General features: G+C 32.3%; 1 pseudogene; it reads left to right on the top strand.

Moving 5' to 3' along the window:
• Positions 1-1,255: 1,255 nt before the first annotated feature.
• LOC145571560 (pentatricopeptide repeat-containing protein At5g66520 pseudogene) lies at positions 1,256-3,865 on the top strand (annotated as a pseudogene).
• The last annotated feature ends 3,511 nt before the right edge of the window (positions 3,866-7,376 follow it).

Genomic DNA, 7,376 nt, shown 5'->3' with positions numbered 1-7,376 from the left:
ATTAATAATCAAAGATCACTAATCCGTAGTTAAAAATCACTAATTAATAAGTTCAGTTCAGTTCAGTTGAGCTGAATTCAGTCAATCAGAACATGCCCTTATTGTATAACCAAATAACTTCATATAACTTCATCTTAGTAACAAAAATCAAGTTAAATAAAATGAAATAGAGAAAGATAGATAGGTGGTGTTTGGGGGTAAAGAAGTGCGGGAAGAAAGGGAGTAAAATAGAGGGGGATGTGGAGTATACATAATAACTATGTTAATCTCGTGCGATGCAAGACTATATTATATAAAAAAAAAAAATCACTTATATCGTTGTATGGGTGTAATATAAATATTTTAAGCAAAATATAATTAATCGTGATCAATTCCTCTCGTTAAATTAATTAAGCTAAAAAAATTCTAAAATTCCATAGTTATAATAAAATTTTAAAAATGTTAGCATTCATTTAGTTTTCATTATAGAAAAATTAAAGAATTAATAAGAGAGAAAATCCAAACGCTACTACTACTAATAAAATGCATGAGATTCTTTAAATGAATAAATAAAATGCATGAGATATATATATTTTTTTTAAAAATATAAGTATGAGAAAAAAAAAGAATGTGAGAGAGACCAATTGTCAATTATTTATATTCCATAAAAAATTGTGTAATTAGTCAATTTAGTCCTAAAAACTTTTAAAAAAACGTATACTTAATCAATTATTTTTAAACATTAGTTTTACCTTGAACAGAAAAGGGAAAAAAAAATGATGTCACAAATAGTTTAGGGGGGAATTTAGTTATTTCTTTTTTTAAGAAGGTGGCATATAAACAGCGGTGATGCAAGTGATTTTTGTTTTAGTTATACTTATAGGGGTAATGAATTATTTTCTTTGCTAATTTGCTTCTTCTAAAACTTTGGATGTAAGAATATAAAAAAGGTTACACAAGAATCTTGGAGTTTATCACTCCTTAGCTAGCTTGCCTTGACAATTTTGGTTTCAGCCATTTGTACTTGTACTTCTTCCGTTTTACTGTACATTAGTTAATCCATTTATTTAGACGTTGGGCCTGTTCTGATTTACTGAACTGAACTGAACTGAACTGAATTAATTGTAAAACTGAATAGAGTTGAAATTAATTGTTTATAAAGGAAGGAAATTATGAGCTGAATTGAACTAAACTGATTAGATTTGAAGTGAACTGATATTAAATTAAAGAGAACAGACCCATACTTATCAAGTGTCAATGCATAACTTCAAATTAACGTACTTGTGTCTTTTTATTTATTTTTATTTTTTTGGTGCAAAGGTTTTAGGATATACTGGTACTTGTATTGTTTGATTATGTTATCAAACTTCATTGAGTTGTTAGTTGTTACTATTGTAAGCACATTTTATTAAATTGTACAATTTCAATTTTAATGCATAAATAAAGAAAATCAAGCCATGATATCTGTTGCCATGTCTTCCACACTTGTTGCTGCTGCTCCGCCCAGTAACCCAAATCCAGTTAAACGCTTAGATAAATGCTCGTCCATGGCAGAATTGAAGCAACTTCACTCCCAAATCATCCGTCTTGGCCTTTCATCTGACAACGATGTAATGGGTAGAGCTATCAAGTTTTGTGCTTTGTCGAAATCTGGTCATTTGGTTTATGCCCACCAACTGTTTGATAAAATGCCCCAACCAGATGCTTTTATATACAACACCTTAATCAGGGGTTATTTGCAATGCTATTTGGCTAGGGAATGCTTGATTTTGTACTTACAAATGTTGCAGGACTCTGTTTTGCCTAACAATTTCACGTTTCCCTCTCTTGTTAGAGCTTGTTGCATTGATAATTGGGTTGTAGAAGGCAAGCAAATTCATGCCCATGTTGTCAAGTTTGGGTTTTTGAATGATGGGTTTTCACAGAACAATTTGCTTTACATGTATGTGAGTTTTGGGTTATTGGAGGAAGCTTGTCGGGTTTTTGATAACATGCCACGAAGAGATGTTGTCTCATGGACTACCTTGATTAGTGGGTACTCACAATTGGGTCTTGTAAATGATGCTTATGATGTGTTTAGGTCAATGCCTGATAGAAATTCAGCTACTTGGAATGCAATGATAGCTGCATATGTGCAGCATAATCGTTTCCACGAGGCGTTTGCTTTATTCAATGAAATGAGGACCGAAAATGTAGAATTGGATAGGTATGTAATAGCTAGTATGTTGTCTGCTTGTACAAAGTTGGGAGCTCTGGAGCAAGGAGAGTGGATTCATGGATATATCAATAAGAATGAAATAAAGATGGATACAAAACTTGCAACGACAATTATCGACATGTACTGCAAGTGTGGGTGCTTGGAAAAGGCTTTTGAAGTTTTCAATGAGCTTCCTTCAAAGGGGATTTCTACATGGAACTGTATGATTGGTGGTTTTGCAATGCATGGAAGAGGAGAAGTAGCTATAGAGATTTTCAAGGCTATGGAGAGGGAAGCAGCTGCTCCTGATAACATCACTTTCTTGAACGTTCTTAGTGCTTGTGCTCATTCGGGGTTGGTTGAAACAGGACGCCATTACTTCAAGCATATGACTGAAGTTCATGGACTCGAACCAAGAATGGAGCATTACGGGTGCATGGTTGATTTATTGGGTAGAGCAGGTTTGTTGGAAGAGGCCAGAAAGCTTGTTGAAGAAGAGATGCCCATGGAAGCTGATGCTGGGGTGTTGGGTGCCCTTGTTGGAGCTTGTAAGATCCATGGAAACATCGAGCTAGGAGAGAAATTTGGGAAGAGATTAATTGAACTAGATCCTGATAACAGTGGTCGATATGTTCTACTAGCCAACCTCTATGCAACTGCAGGCAAATGGGATGATGTTGCTAAGATCAGGAGGTTAATGAATGATAGGGGGGTGAAAAAGGCTCCAGGTTTTTCAGTGATCGAAATGGAAGGCATTGTCAGCGAATTTATTGCAGGGGGAAGGGCTCACCCTGAAAGCAGGGAGATATACTCCAAACTTGATGAAGTGCTTGAGAGAATAAGAAGCCTAGGGTATGTGCCTGACACGGATGGGGTGTTGCAAGATATTAACGAGGAGGAAAAGGAGAACCCTTTGAATCATCATAGTGAAAAGCTTGCCATAGCATTTGGGCTACTGAAGACTAAACCAGGGCAAACCATTCGCATCACAAAGAACTTGAGAGTTTGTAGAGATTGTCACCAAGCAAGTAAACTCATTTCCAAGGCTTTTGATCGCGAAATTATTGTGAGGGATAGGAATCGTTTTCACCATTTCAAGAATGGTGAATGTTCTTGCAATGAATTCTGGTAAGATATGGCTTTTATTGTCTTTTAGATGCACATGGATTTTGCTTAGCTCACGTATGTACATCTGTTGGTGTTGGTAAGACTTGCCTTGTCCCGTGATTCTCTAATGGTTCCCTCACTGCAAGTTCCATCACAGCTATTGGGTAGGCTAAGTACTTTATATGGAACGACTGGTCAGTGGGCGAGGAAAGCCTCAACTGCGCCAAAGAATCCTACTTCTTTCAGTCAGGCAGGTAAACTACCTCATCAGAAAAGGAAGTTCCTGCAGTAGCCTTTTTTTCTCGAGTTTACCATCACTATTAGGAGAGTTGTGTAGAAGCCTATATGATTGATACTTGTGTGGATTGGAGGATTGGGAACAGAAGGTGGTCTTAAGAATTCATTGTAGACATCTAATATATCTAACAGTTGTGCTGTATCGATATTAAAATTCAGAACACAGAATTGGAGTGCTAGCAGATTAAGCTTCAGATATGTGATAACGCTGGTCAAGAATCCATCACAAGTTCATAACAGGTTGTAATTTTTCTTTATGCCTGTATTCACAACTGATTAGTATGATACTATATTTATTTGGGATATCTTTAGTTTGCATTTATGTACACTGCTCTAATGCTAATGCTAATGCTGTACAGGTTCATGTAGAACATTATTGTACATATTTCTTTTAAATACGGACTGTTGTCGTATAAGATCATGTAGAACCGATAGGACACTGATGTATAATACATTTAGTACTCCGCAGAATGAGTGAACAATATGAACTTGAATTCACTTTAAGTCTTTAACCCGACTAAACACACTTCCAGCCCAACTTATTTCTACCCAACCCAAATACAACCCAGCCCATTCACAACTTGATGTCTTGATCCAATCATCCACCCGATTTGGAACCGAAACAGTGAATTGTCAATCCAATTTGACGTTGCAAGTAACTATAACTTGTTACTCCCTCTGTCCCTTATTTACATATCTATTTCTAACATTTATTACTCATATAGTAAAGAGAAATAGGCATGTTAAATAAGGGATGGAGGGAGTATGATTTATTGTAAAATTTTAGTAAGTGATAAAAGTAGTAGAAGATTTGTGAAATTAATTTATCCAAAAAAAAAAAAAAATTGAAGTATAATTGAACTCCATAGTTCATATACCATGGTAATGTACAAAATTTATTATATATCCACCTAATTTAAAAGTTTTTTTTTTTTTTTCGGTAATTGACGAACAATGTAAAATACTAACAATTTCTCACATATTTCCTTACACAATTCTCTCAACTTGTCTTTTATTTTTTACTTGTATAATTGTGTTGACTACTTGACTGACTTGTGACTTTGTGTGAAGTGTCAATTTAGTAGAATTTACCGTGTTTGAGCCTTACCAATCACCATCACATGACAATGTGACTAGTAAGAAGTGTGGATTCAGAAGGAATGTAAATTTCTACTTACCAAATTAAATATTATAGAGTATCTCCTTGCCTGATGTTTTTTGGATTTAAGTAATATTTTGGTAAAGCTCTAAGATTTGTATACATATGAGATATGCATGAACTTTTCATTAAGTTATTCTAATTGATAATAATATGATGAATATGTTAATTAAATATTTTGTAGAAATTATATCTTAATTGGAAGAAGAGGAAGATAAAATCTATATAGTAGTACTAACCAATTAACATAAATATAATATATATATATATATATATATATATATATATATATATATATATATATATATATATATATATATATCCTATAAAAGGTTTTAATTTTATAAGCCAAATTCTTCGATGAATTTTACAATGGAAAGACAAAAGATGCAACAACAAAGAGAGATGGAGGGAGAACAAGCCAGGTTCCTTGAAATACGACGTCGGTTGCAGGAGATAATACCTCAAAATTCTAATAATTCTTCGTTCTTCTCCTACAATGTAAGACCATTATGTAGTTTTTTTTTTTTTTTTTTAAAAAAAAAAATAAAATTTGTTTTTAATCTATCAATGATATTAATATGGAACCATGTTTTTATGTGTTTCCTTCTTAGATACTCAATAAAGAAGAATTCTACGACGTCTTTGGTTCAAACCCTAAAGAGCCTAAATCGGTCCGAAACGAGTCCAATAATGTAGTTATGGTCAATCGAGTGGGTGACAGGAATAATAATCAGCAGGTGGGCATGCGTCCATATCCATATGATCTCTTTTCTCCTCGACCATTTTTAATTCATACTTCAGTCTATAAATTAGTTTCAAGCTAATTCATAGTATATGAGAGGTTTAATTTGCATGGTTATTTACAATACAAATTATAATGCACTAGTGATTTAGTTCAGTCATTAGCTGCAAATTTACTGATTGTTTTTTTTAAAAAAAAAAAAAAATGCCTAATGTAATTACTTGAGCATTGTTGTAGTTCTTCATATTGTTTTTGTTTTGAGACAATTCCATCATTTAGTGAATTTGAGGTACTCGTAATTCTCATCAAATAATGTACCATCATGATTCTTATGTAATTCATGTTTAACTTATGGTATAATTTAATTCATATATATCTTATATTATAATTGTACCCTGAAACTTAATAATTTTTAAAGGTATCAAACCTATCAAACATGTGGTATATTTTCTTTTATGTCCGATAATTCATATATATCCTAAAAAACTCCAACTAATCCAAATTTGAGACGGACTAACTAGTGTTCATACGTGTTTCCAAGTCTTAGAATCTACTCTATACTTGAGAAATTCTTAAGATTTCGATTGACTTGTTGGAGTTATGGAATATACTTTATTTTATTGCAATTTTTTTTTTTAGGCATAGAAAATGAACTTGTTGCCCGTATTTTTCGCAGCAATTACGGAGTATATCTCCCAAAATTACCCCGGCCAATATTTAACACTGGCTGCCTTGCAAATTATGTGCAGCTTAACGCCTAAGCTTTATAATAATAATAATAATAATAATAATAATAATAATAATAATAATAATAATAATAATAATAATAATAATAATAATAATAATAATAATAATAATAATAATAATAATAAAGAAAAAAAATTTGCCAAAAATTTGAAGAAAAGGAATTAATTAACATAACTATGTATTTATGTAGTTATGTGATTATATGCAATACACTTAGTATTCCAAATTCAGAATTAAGAGGAATGACAAATGGACTTAAATCTACCAATTCAGAATTCTAAAACCATGGACGTGTTGATAGTATGAATATAATGAGGTTGGCTATTTTATTTTTAGACTAATTTGTTTGACCACTACGGCGTTGAAAATAAGTTCAGTTCAGCAAAAATAAGGTGAAGGGCCTGTTCACATTTACTTAATTTCAGTTTAGCTCCAATCAGTTCAGCTCCAATCAGTTCAATTCAGCTCCTAATTTCCCTCTCTCATAAAATATTCATTTCAGCTCAGTTCACTTCAGTTCAGTAAATGTGAACAGGTCCGAAGTGAACGAGGTCGTACATATTACAATCTAAATCCTCCTTGATTAGAACATTCAACATACAAACGAATGAACTCCGTAGCATACGATGGTAATTGGTACTCAGATTTTATTATTGAATATTGGATAAAACATAGTTTTTGACCAAGTTATATGACTTACTCCGTATTTCCGTAATTTGTAACCTGTGGAAACAATTTGGCGCTGCCTAAAATTTTCTAGCTTAAGAATTTTGGAAAATTTTTCTATCAAATTTGCCATTTATCTCCTGTAAAACTTTATGAATTTTATTTTTTAACATAGCAAGATATTGTACAATCTTTCAAACGTGTCAAATAGCAAAAAAAAACTACTAATTGAGAGTACTTCATACGTATAATGAATCTAAAATAAAAAATACTAACCTAGTCATGTATGTGTACTCAAATTTTCAATTTTTTAACATATGAGTAACAGAACATGTACTCCGTATGTATTTTAATTTGGACTTTTATGTTTGAACAAGTATATATTTCTTTCTAGTCCAATTATACAATATGCATTGATCCATTCATTAATTTAATTTTCTATACATAATGATCGAGCGAATTGAAGAATACATAACATA

This window comes from Chenopodium album, chromosome 12 (genome assembly GCF_948465745.1).
Source record: "Chenopodium album chromosome 12, dcCheAlbu1.1, whole genome shotgun sequence".
NCBI classification, from domain to species: domain Eukaryota; kingdom Viridiplantae; phylum Streptophyta; class Magnoliopsida; order Caryophyllales; family Amaranthaceae; genus Chenopodium; species Chenopodium album.
Note: the sequence above shows the minus strand (reverse complement) of the source record. Positions and strands in the feature narration are given on the sequence as shown.